At 38.0% G+C, this 11,431-nt stretch overlaps 1 non-coding gene across 1 annotated transcript; it reads left to right on the top strand.

The window, feature by feature from the left end:
* Positions 1 to 7,039: 7,039 nt before the first annotated feature.
* LOC142457401 (U1 spliceosomal RNA) lies at positions 7,040 to 7,198 on the top strand. The gene has a single exon (XR_012786150.1). It is a non-coding gene; the product is annotated as a U1 spliceosomal RNA (small nuclear RNA).
* The last annotated feature ends 4,233 nt before the right edge of the window (positions 7,199 to 11,431 follow it).

Raw genomic sequence — 11,431 nt, 5'->3', positions numbered from 1 at the left:
GGTGAGCTTCCGACTATGGCTTTTTAGTGCCCTCTGCTGTGAGGCTTGGTTGACCATATTGGTGGAGCCTATTGAATGAATGAAGCTCACCTGCCCTAGATTGGGGCCCATACAGGTGGACCGCCCACCTAGGTGTATTGCCCCTTTCTGGCAGGAGCCTGAATTTGGAGCATGCTCAGGAGACACCCCTGGACCCTGCTCTGGCTACTTAACATATCTATGCCATAAGTAATGTTTAAATTTTTCAGAATATAATAAATTAATGCTGGATGTTTAGAGGAACTCATTAGAAAGGGGGTAAAGTTAATCTTTTAGATATATGACTATTCAAATCTAAAAATATATTTATTTATTTATTTGTATGGAAATAAAGCGTCAGTGTTAATTCAGAATATTTTGCTTAACTGAAAAATGTTTAGTAGGACATATAAACTAATCTGACCCTTTAGAATTTTCAGTTCCCCAAAAGCAACACAAGGCAGGCTGAAAATGACTGAGTGCACACGTGTACCCTCTTAATGACATCTCCTTGCGATTCCCTTAATAGTTTCTATATCCAAAGGATGTCTCTGTGAATGCTACTTCATTATTTAATAGCGTGAGTTTCTTTGTGACTACCATCAAAATCAATTACTGTTTGTCCACTTTGGGGGAACCAATGAGGCAGAGAATTAACCTCCAACTAATTCCCAGAGTCATTGATGAGCTGATGCTTCAGCACATCCATGGCCACAGGCACGGCATGAGATGGCACATTTGTAAAAATGCGCGTTATGGGGTGCAGGAAGCATATTTGCTGTGTCATGAAAGCCACATTAAATAGATTTGCTTGTTTGTTTCACACTCTGAAAGCACCTTGGGGCCCAGCATGTACACCTTAATTTTATTAAAAATAAATCTCTAAAGCCAGCCAGAGATCCCTCTGCTCTCTCAAGCAAACTAAAGTCTTACAATCGTTGAGCTACATCATTCTAAAGTTGATATTATTTGTAAATATCAAAATTAAAAATGGAATCTCTATTAATATTTCATGGACTTCCTTGGAATGAAAGAGAAAGATTTATCATTTTATTTTGGCTTAATGGATGATAAATTCTAGTAATCTATTGCCTAAGATAAAGAGAAAATTATAACTATGGTTTTGTATCCTAACTACCTTCTTATATTCTAAAATGAGTCACAAATCATACTAATATACTAATTGGAGTTCTAACTTGGTAAATCATTGTACGACTTTTAATTGTTAACATTTAAACATTTTAAACAATCTTCATGGATATGCTTTTTAAAATTTCAAATGAAGCAGAGAACTGTCGACCAAATGTCTGGTAGTTCTTGGCATCGCTTGGTTTTTCTTGGCTTGTGCATTGATCCTCATAAGCCTCTTCCTCCTGTGGACAGTTTCCCGTTGATACTTCTCTTTTATCAGACATTTAGAAGATATTAGAGTTTGGATTCGCTCTCTTCTGTTATAGACTCTTTTGGTTTGAATGATAATAACAGAAAGACCTTATTTTCCCAAGAAAGTCTCAACATTTACAGGAATACGGATTCGAGTTTAACATATCTCTCTGGGGATTGAAACAAGGGACTAGGTCTGATGACTTTGACCTCACACGGGGGACAGCGATTAAAACTCAGCCTGGGTCCCAGGTTGATCCTGTGAGGTGGAAGTCAGACACGTCTCTGCCTCCAACCTTCCTCACCAATTTGTACAACAACCCTTTTACACATGACACTCTACTTCTCTGAGCTCCATAATCCATTTCAACGGCCACAGTTAATTCACAAATAATGATCACAACTGGGGATTTGTTACGGAAACTGAAGGTTATTATTTTAGCACTCCCAATAAATGTCAAAGGAGTAATTCATTCGTCAACACGAAGGTTCTCTGCCCCAGCTCCAGGAGTCTCCAAATCTAGCTCTCAAAGAACGCCTGGAGGTAATCCACTGCACACACTGGCTCCAGCTCTAGGCTCTTAGCTTCCTTGCTCCATGGCTTGGAAGCCCATCACTGTATCTGTGCTCTCGGTGCTGCAACATTTACTGCTTCTCTGCCCTCCCTTGCTGCCATGGGTATCAGTTCTTTGTCTCCTGCATCAAAGACAATGAGGGCTGCACGGATGGATTTCATGATCCTGAGCATCCACTCCTCAGTCTTCTTTCCTTATAATAATGAGATCCTCTACCTGCTTCCTTTTTCTGAGCTGGCTTGTTTTATACCCAGCACTATGGCAAAATTGACCAATCCCCACTCAGAATAGTGCTCTACGTTTTTAGAATCATAGTGAACCCTGTTAAGCATCAGTCTCAGCTGAAACAAATATTCCTCTGAGGTAGCTAGAATAGGGGCTAAGAGGGGTGGTCTCCTCAAAGCCTGCAGTGGGCCACAACAAAGGTGTTGGAAAGAAATCAGGCACATTAATTAGACACTTATGGATAGATGCAAACTGAGCATGCTCAGACACAAGTCCCCTTTGGAAAGGTGGGAGGTCAACCTGTGTGCACAGACTAGACCTAGCCACATGACATTACCCAGGTGTGGTTAGGCTCAGCCAATGAAGTCGGTCAATATCTTCAATCATGCCTCCCCAGCCTGAGGCGGTAAAAGCCTGCCACAAGAAGATCAGGCCTCTTTGCTTCCTCTCCTGTTCGGGTGTGCTTTTACAGGTCAGAAGGTCTATGCACCAGCCTGCTCTTGGGGACCAGGCACCTTCTCCTGCCTCTCTCTCAGGATGCTCCTCTGGGATGTCCTGCTCTTGCCCCTGGGATTTTCTGTGGATGCCAGACACTTCCCATTTTCTTATAAAAATAACTTGGATGACAAACATGTCGCTTCCACATGAAATCTCTCAGCATTGCAAAGCAAGGACCGAGGTATACCATTCCAGAGACCCAAAATTCCTATTAGCATCTTTCCCATCTTCATTGAGACAGATCCCTCAGGGAAAGAGGAAGGCCACCCAATCAGCCTGCCCCAACCCAATCATTTGGCAATAGTTAACAAGACCATGACTAGAAGGACCATATTAAGTAATTCACTGCACCAAAGAGGCATAGTGCAGTCCAAAATAATTAAGTACACACCAGTAGCTGACTTAGAATGTTTCATGCCTTTATTCTTAATCATTAAAATGTACAAATAACTCAAATGCCCCTCAACTGTGAAGGGATAAGAAAACAAACTCTGGTATACCTATATATTAAATTCTATTCCACAAGAAAGAGCAACAACATAGATAAAATCAAATATATTATGTGAGGTGAAAGAAGATGGACACACACACACTGTATAACTCCTTTTATAGGTTATTCCAAAAACGGACAACCTATTAGGACAGAAACCAGGTCAATTTGCCAGGGATTAAAGGTACAGGCCAGTCTATTCTAAAACGGCAAGAAGAGATGTGTTGAGGTGATGGAGCTATTCAATCTCCTGCCTGTGACGATGCCTATGCGAGTACTTATCCAACCTCAGTGAGTGCGGGGCTGTGTTGGCGAGGTGGTGTGGCATTGGTTCTGAGTCACAGAGACCCTACGTACCACTCTTCCCGCACCGTCCTCACAGTCCTTGTTATGTTTGGATCTTTTATTGGCAGCAACTGTACTGATCACTAGCTCTTTTTCTCTGAATTTTACTTTCCCAACCATGAGGTCATTTTCCAGAGACGTCGTCTCTTCTGACAACCTGTTCAAAGAATATAGGATAAAGTCCTGCCATCCTTGCATTTTAGGAGCATTCTGCCTGCTCCTCATTCCACCCAGAGCCGTGCCTTCTTCAGGCAGTCCATGGTCCTTTCAATACTCGGCCCACCCTACAATTCAAAGGCATCAATTCTTTTCACAACACATTACTCCAAAATTGGTATTTTCTCTATATAAATTTGAATATATATAGACAGCATTATTAAATATTACACTCGATATTTCAGACAGCGTGGCATTAACTAGATTTACGAAGTTGCGTATATTTTTCTTTTTTTTTACATTTTATTAGGGGCTCATACAACTCTTATCACAATCCATACATATACATACATCAATTGTATAAAGCACATCCGTACATTCTTTGCCCTAATCACTCTCAAAGCATTTGCTCTCCACTTAAGCCCTCTGCATCAGGTCCTCTTTTTTTCCCCTCCCTCCCCACTCCCGCCTCCCTCATGTGCCCTTGGTAATTTATAGATTGTTATTTTGTCATATCTTGCCCTATCCGGAGACATTTTTCTTATGAAGTAATATTTATATATCTAAAGTGTACAAATCATAAGTTTACCTCCTTTGCCCGTTCATGAATTGTTGCATTTGTGTTACTCAAACAACTATCAAGATAATTACATTGCCATAATCTAAGAAAAATATTTCCTTTCCACTCCCATTAAATCCGCAAAGCCAACTACTGTCCTCATTTCTTTTTGTGCTATGGATATTTCTATTCTTGAATGTCACTTAATTGAACTAGTAAATAATATTATTCTGTGATAGATTTTTTTTTTCATTTAGTACACATATTGTTTTGATTTAACCTTATTGTTATACAAAGGTAAGTCAAGAAAATCACGAATATTTACCACTGAATAGTACTCTATGTTTGCATACTTTAATCTATTTTCCTATTGAAGAACATTAATTCATCTTGCTATGTTATTATAGGTTAGGTGAAAGCATAAAATCAAGATTAGTTTCCTATTTAATAGAAAGTCCCATCTTGCTCCAGCATAGATGTTGGTTTTGAACTGCAGACCTTGTTAAGACCCCAAAGTAACCACTACACCACCAGGATTCCACGTTAATGCTTATTCAGATCTTTGTCTGCAGGAAAAGTAGACTTTCCTGATAGAGTTTCCAAGGTTGTAATCAGTATATAATCACAATGTAATCATTATGTAATCTGACTCTTATACCACTGCCTGGTGAAGCAGTGGATGGAATATTGGGCTGCTAACCAGAAGATCGGCAGTTCAAACCCACAAGCTTCTTCACAAGAGGAAGGTAAGGCAGTTGGAAGCCATCCATATTTACAACTTTGGAAAATCTATGGAGTCTTCTACGTTTCCCTGCAGTACACTGTGAGTCGGAATCACCTTAATGGCAGTGGATGGATTTCTTCTTCGAAGATGCGGTCTGTCAGCTCTGTCTCCCGCAGACCGCTCGTGCTTTCCCGCCTTCGAGCCTTTCTGTTTGCACTGCAGTACTCACCCGGCGGCACCACCAGGACTTTTTCTCGGTATAAAGTGGCTCCTTCTTTTATAGATATTTTTAAGGATTTCTTTTGGCTTTTGGCCCTCATCAGCAATTAATCCATGTGAATCCTGAACTGCTTTTATTGTGTTATTTTTACTGATCTTCCTTTGAGTTCTTTATAAATGTGCAATATACAAATATATGTATTTCAACATATATTATGTCCCATTTTCTTTCAGTTCTATTTTTTATTATTTTTCTTTCTGTTCTTTAGCTTCAATATTTCCATTATTATATATTCAAAATCACTGAATCTTCCATTGATTACCTTTATTCTTCCAGTATACATTTCTATTGACTTTTATAATGATATATTTAGTAACTAATTTCCAGAATTTTCATGGGATTATTTTTCCTAGTTCTCTGCTCAAATTTTCCTTTTTCATTAATTCTGAGCATGTTTTCTATAATATAGTGCTGAGAAGTACCGCTCATTGCCATTGAGTCCCTTCCACCTCTTAGGGCAGAACTGCCTCTGTGGGTTTCTGAGACAGTAACTCTCTAGGGGAGCAGAATGCCTAGTCTTTATCCTGCAGAGTTGTTAGTGGGTTTGAACTACTCTCCTGGTGGTTAGGAGTCCAGATGCATAACCACTATGCCACAGGCTTGAAAACTATGATAATTGTTGTTGTGCGGTGCCATCAAGTTGGCTCCGACCCTATGCACAACAGACCAAAATGCGACACGGTGCTCTGCCATTCTCACATCGCTCCTATGTCTGAGTGCCACGGTGCAGCCCCGTGTCAATCCAAGTCCTTGTGGGTCTTCCTCGTTCCTCACTGTACCTACACTTCATCAAACAGGATGTCCTTCTCCAAGGACTGATCTCTCCTACCAATATCCGAAATATGGAAGACCAGTCTTGCCATGATTGCCTCTAAGCAGCACTCTGGCCTTACTTCCTCCAATACAGATCAGTCTGTCCTTTCAGCAGTCGGTGGGGTTTTCAATATTTTCCTCCAGCTCCATTGTGTAGCTATTTCTATTGTCTCAAAGATCTGGGGATCCTAAGGGCTTGTCACTGTTGGTAGTTGAAACATATTTCTTCCGGTTGAAACATAGGTGAAATTTTCTTTATCCTTTGAAGTTTACTAATTTGGGGATTTATCAAAAATATTTTAACAGTATTTAATGGAGAATGTATATTAAGTTATATTCATAAGAATAGTGTTTAATCTCATCTTTTATCAGGAACTTTATTTGATTAGACTAATACCACAAATACAGTGTCTTGGTTGACAGGTTTTAAATACCGTTAATCCCAGTTAATAGCTTTGTTTTTATCGGCTTTTCTCTAAGACTGTTGCATGTGGGTAAGCAAGCAGCCAGACATGAGAATATAATGTTTGATCATAGTATAATGAGCCATCCCTCTTCTTCTCCCCTCTACCTGTCCTTGTTCTCCCCTTGCTAGTGGATGAGTTCACCCCGAATCGGTTCATGGGGATAAGAAAGTTAGAAAGAATGTGGGTTTCCTATCTCAATTTTAGCTGTTGCACAAAACTTATTTTGGTCTTGTTTTAAAAGTCATATAAAAAATAGTCCCCCTTGCCATTTACCCTTAGAATGGAGTAATTTTTCTTATTCTTTCCAGTGTTTTATTCTCCTATGATTTAAAAAAATGTTGCTTATTGTTCCGCTTCATTTTGCATTTGGTTTTTTTTAGAGAGTTTTTGTGTTTATAATGTTATTTAAAAACAAATCAAGCCGCACCCAAACATTAAGATTAGCAATAAAGTCTCTTTAACTCTAAAGTCTGGCTTTTTTTTTTTTTTAAGAGAGGGAAATTCTCATTCTTACCCAGAAAGAGAGACACCATGATCAGGATGTGGATTTCGGGGGGCGAGGCTCATCCATTGTGCTGTGGATGTGCTGACCATGCAATTTCCCCAAATGTGGGAAACTTAGTGCATAATTTGTGGTAGTGGGAGACTGCGTTCACACTCTCCCCTGAAAAAAAAAAAGAGAGAAATTCTCTTCTTAGAAGTAATATTAATTAAAAATGCTATATTACTAAATATGGTAAGTTGCATTAAAATATTGTGTATTTGCATATACAATTGAACACAGTGGATTTTTTTCTGTGCGAAAATTTAGTTTTATTTTCTGAATTTTTAATTTATTAAAATGCTTTTAGAGGATTTATATGCATACATTTTCCTGATTTGCTGTGTAATTCCTGTGCATTCTATGGACACAAATTAATGGGTGTATTTACTATAAAACATTTAAATCTAAATTTCCCTTTATCACTGAAGGGTGAAACAAAATAAGTAAATCTTTTCTTTTAGCTTGTGGGGAATGTGGATTTGAAAATAAATGAGTTGTTTCTAAATAAATCTATCCTGACTACAGTAGGTGATTTGAAAACAAAAATTTTCAAAATCTGCTGAATGTTTCTAAAATTTAGAATTTCCTCTGTATCCTTGATAAGGGTAAATCTAACTTCTACATAGGGTAATAAATATTTATTCATATAAAATATTCATAGAATACAGTGCAGACTAGGGAGACTATTATTAAGAAAATATTGGACAGTTCAGCATTAAAGAATGAAAGCACTTAACAATAGTAGTTTTATCGATATTTCTATGAAATTTTTCTTACACAATCTGATCCACATCTGCCAGAAAAAAAGGAAATTGATACCAAGTCATGAGAAAAAAGATAAATGAAGCGTTTTTTGGAATGTATTCAGGATACTGTTGCCAAAACTAGGTGATCAAATGAGACTTCATATAGTTATATGTTCAGACAACTGAACATGATTTAATAGCATCTTCCTGCATAAAATTTACTTTGCTTCCAAATACTTCCTGCTGAATTTTAAAATTAATTAATTAAAAAACCTAAATCCTTATTAGCTGGAGCTTTAAAAAAATAAAAAATTCCTGTGCATAATTAAATAAATCTCAAGCTGTTTAATACATCAGGTAAAATATTTGTAAGGAATGTTTGAAAAATAGTACTTACTACATATTAACATAGAAGAACTTTTCAATGAGATTTAAAAGGAAGTACTTAAAATTTGAATATCTACAAATATCTATTCAACCCATAAAATACTCAATATAGAAATAAATAACAGATTAGTGAATAAAGCTACAGGCTAAATTCTAGAAATCCAAAGGAAAGTTACACAATTCCTCAGGGTTACTGTCAGCAACAAGGGTATGCAATCTGTGTGGGAACAAGGAAGATTGAGGTTAGAATTTTAAGACGCTGAAGAAAGAGACTTAATCTTATCATAGAAGAAAACACCAAAAACTCAAACTCACTGCCATTGAGTTGATACCATCTCATATTGAACCTACAGGGCAAGGGGGAGCTCCCTCTTTTAGTTTCTGAGACAGTAACTCTTCACAGCAATAGAAAGCCTCCTCTTGCTCCCATCGAGCATATGGTAGTTTTGAAATGAAGACCTGATAGCAGCCCACCAAGTCGGTTCCTAGTCTTAGGGAGCCTGTGTACAGCAGGAAACATTGCCCGAACCTGTGCTACCTTCACAATTGTTCCCATGCAGCCACTGTGTCAGTACATCTCGTTCAGGCCCTTCCTCCCTTGCCCTGGCCCTCCACCCTATCCTTCTCCAGGGACTGATCTCTCCTGACAATATGTCCATAGTATGTGAAATGAAGTATCCCTATCCTTGCCTCTAAGGTGTACTTTTGTTGTACTTCTTTCTAGACAAGCAGTTCTCAACCTGGGGGTTGCAACTCCTTTGGGGTCAAATGGCCCTTTCACGGGGGTCACCTGATTCACCACAGTAGCAAACTTATAGTGATGAAGTAGCAACAAAAATAATTTTCTGGTTGAGGTGTCCCCATAACAGGAGGAACTGTCTTAAAGTGCCGCAACATTAGGAAGGTGGAGAACCACGGTTCTAGACCAAAGTTTGTACTTTTGGCAGTTCCCAGTACTTTCAATTTTCTCTTCAGGACCACCATTCAAACACATCCATTGTTTGGCTTTCCTTAGTCAGTGTCCAACTGTCACATGAATATAAGGCAAATGAAAATACCATAACTTGAGCCATACCTTAGTCCTCAAAGTAACACTTTACTCTTCAATATACAAAAGATGTGTTGCAGAATTATCTAATGCAACAACATCGTTTTATCTCTTGATGGCTGCTTAATTGACAGCGGATTCAAGCAAGCCAAAATCCTTGACAACTTCTATGTTTTCTCCATTTATCATAATATTACCTATTGGTCCAGTTGTGAGGATTTTGGTCTTGTTTATATTGAGTCATAATCCATACTAAAGGCTGTAATCATTGATCTTCAACAAGTGCTTCAAGTCTTCCTCCCTTTCAGTGAACAAGGTTGCATCATCTGCATATCCCACGTGGTTAATAAGCCTTCCTTCAATCTTGGCGTCATATTTCTTTTCATATAATCTCGCTTAACTGTTGATTTGCTCCACATACAGATTGAATAAGTAAGTGGGGAGGATATAATTCTGATGCACATCTTTCCTGATTTTAAACTATGTTGTATGACCTCGTTCTGTTAACCCTCCTGCCTCTTGATCCATGTGCAAGTTCCACACGAACACACTGAACTGTTCTGGAATTTCTATTCTTCGCAAACTATCCATCATTTTTGCTAGAAGAAAGGTATTAATTTGGGTAAAGGGAAATACTGAACAAGAGAATAAGAAACAAAATGATGAAAACAGGGAAAGGTATTGATAGGCTTAATAATTATTTAAAGAAAAATATGATTTGATCTATAAATTCTCAACTAATTTATAATAAAAAATTTTTAAACTAAAATTTAACTTGCAGGATATAATATTATTGGTGATTCCCTTTTCTTGTCTCCCTTTATTTCCTCTGTCATCACAGATTTTTATAGATACCTAGGGGAATGGAATTGTGGTGATTATATAATCTATTGTCAATTTGAGAGGATTAAGAGTGAATAGAGTGGAGTCTAGCCTGTCAAGCGGATCGCAGCTTGATGACCTCTTTTGAAGACTCTAAGGAGATAAATAGTTCACTGGAGACAGGATGCAGACTCAGTCCCTGGGAGACATGGCAACTGACAAGACACCTGGAACTACTTAGTGCCCTGAGCTAGAGGAGACACATGAAGACCCCTGCCAGCGCTGCCAGACCCCTGACAGATTCTTACATCACCACTGCATCCATAAGACTTCCCACCCACTGGCCTGTGATCTTCCTGCATTTGGCATCATTGCATGTGTTTCATCATTCGGAAGAGGACTTTATAGATTGATATCGGACATATGGGTTAATATTGGATTTATGGAATTAATCTGGACTGGTATGGGATGTTTTCTTAATGTACAATTACTCTTCGTATGAAGCTATTTCTTATACACATATGAGTGTCTATGAATTTGTTTCTCTAGTCTGCCCAGACTGACAAAGGCATGTACACTAGCAGATCATTCCAATCTCTATTTTGAGACACGTGGTTGTATTAGGATGTCTCCACTTTGACTTCTAACACAATCTTAGCAACGTGTATAGCTTAAATTATTTTCTCTTCAAATATAATTTCACTGATGCAGTCTACCTCATGTCCAAAAGATAACTTCTTTCTGGTTTCCCATATTTTCTTCCTATATTCCCTATGACAAATTTATATCAACTGAACCATAAAACTGTATTATAAATCTACCACTTGACCCTCTACTTCTTACTTTTTAATTTAAATTTTATCATTTAATACTTGCTTGAATCAATTGCATCTTAACCATTTATCTTGTTTCTCTGCAATTGATTCTCTACATAACAACAGAAAAGTCACTGACAATATGCTTAGGTCATTTGAACCTTGTCTTAATGTATATTTTACTACTGACTTATCAATATAGCTAGCAGAAAAAAACCTAACTCATTATTCATTACAAATTGCCGACTGGTTTGTCCTCATTTGAATGTTTAGTCCCTTTTTTTAAGTTGCTTCCTTGTTCTGTTGTATCTAATGAAATATTCAATACCATTCAATTCCATGTACAGTGCAAGTCAATTCAGTGCAAGTCAAGGTTCTTTAGAGTACAATTCAATGTTCCTCCAGGGATGGTGGGTGCACTGGAACATTCCAGGTGGGCTGCAAAGGCAGATACCTGCAGTTTATCCTGGAATATAGGTTATAGCACACAATTAAGTGCCAGTGCGTCACTGCGTACATTTTTTTTTCTTGAAAAA

This window comes from Tenrec ecaudatus, chromosome 9 (genome assembly GCF_050624435.1).
Source record: "Tenrec ecaudatus isolate mTenEca1 chromosome 9, mTenEca1.hap1, whole genome shotgun sequence".
Classification (NCBI taxonomy): Eukaryota; Metazoa; Chordata; class Mammalia; order Afrosoricida; family Tenrecidae; genus Tenrec; species Tenrec ecaudatus.
The sequence above is the reverse complement of the archived record's forward strand: the minus strand, read 5'-3'. Positions and strand labels throughout refer to the sequence as shown.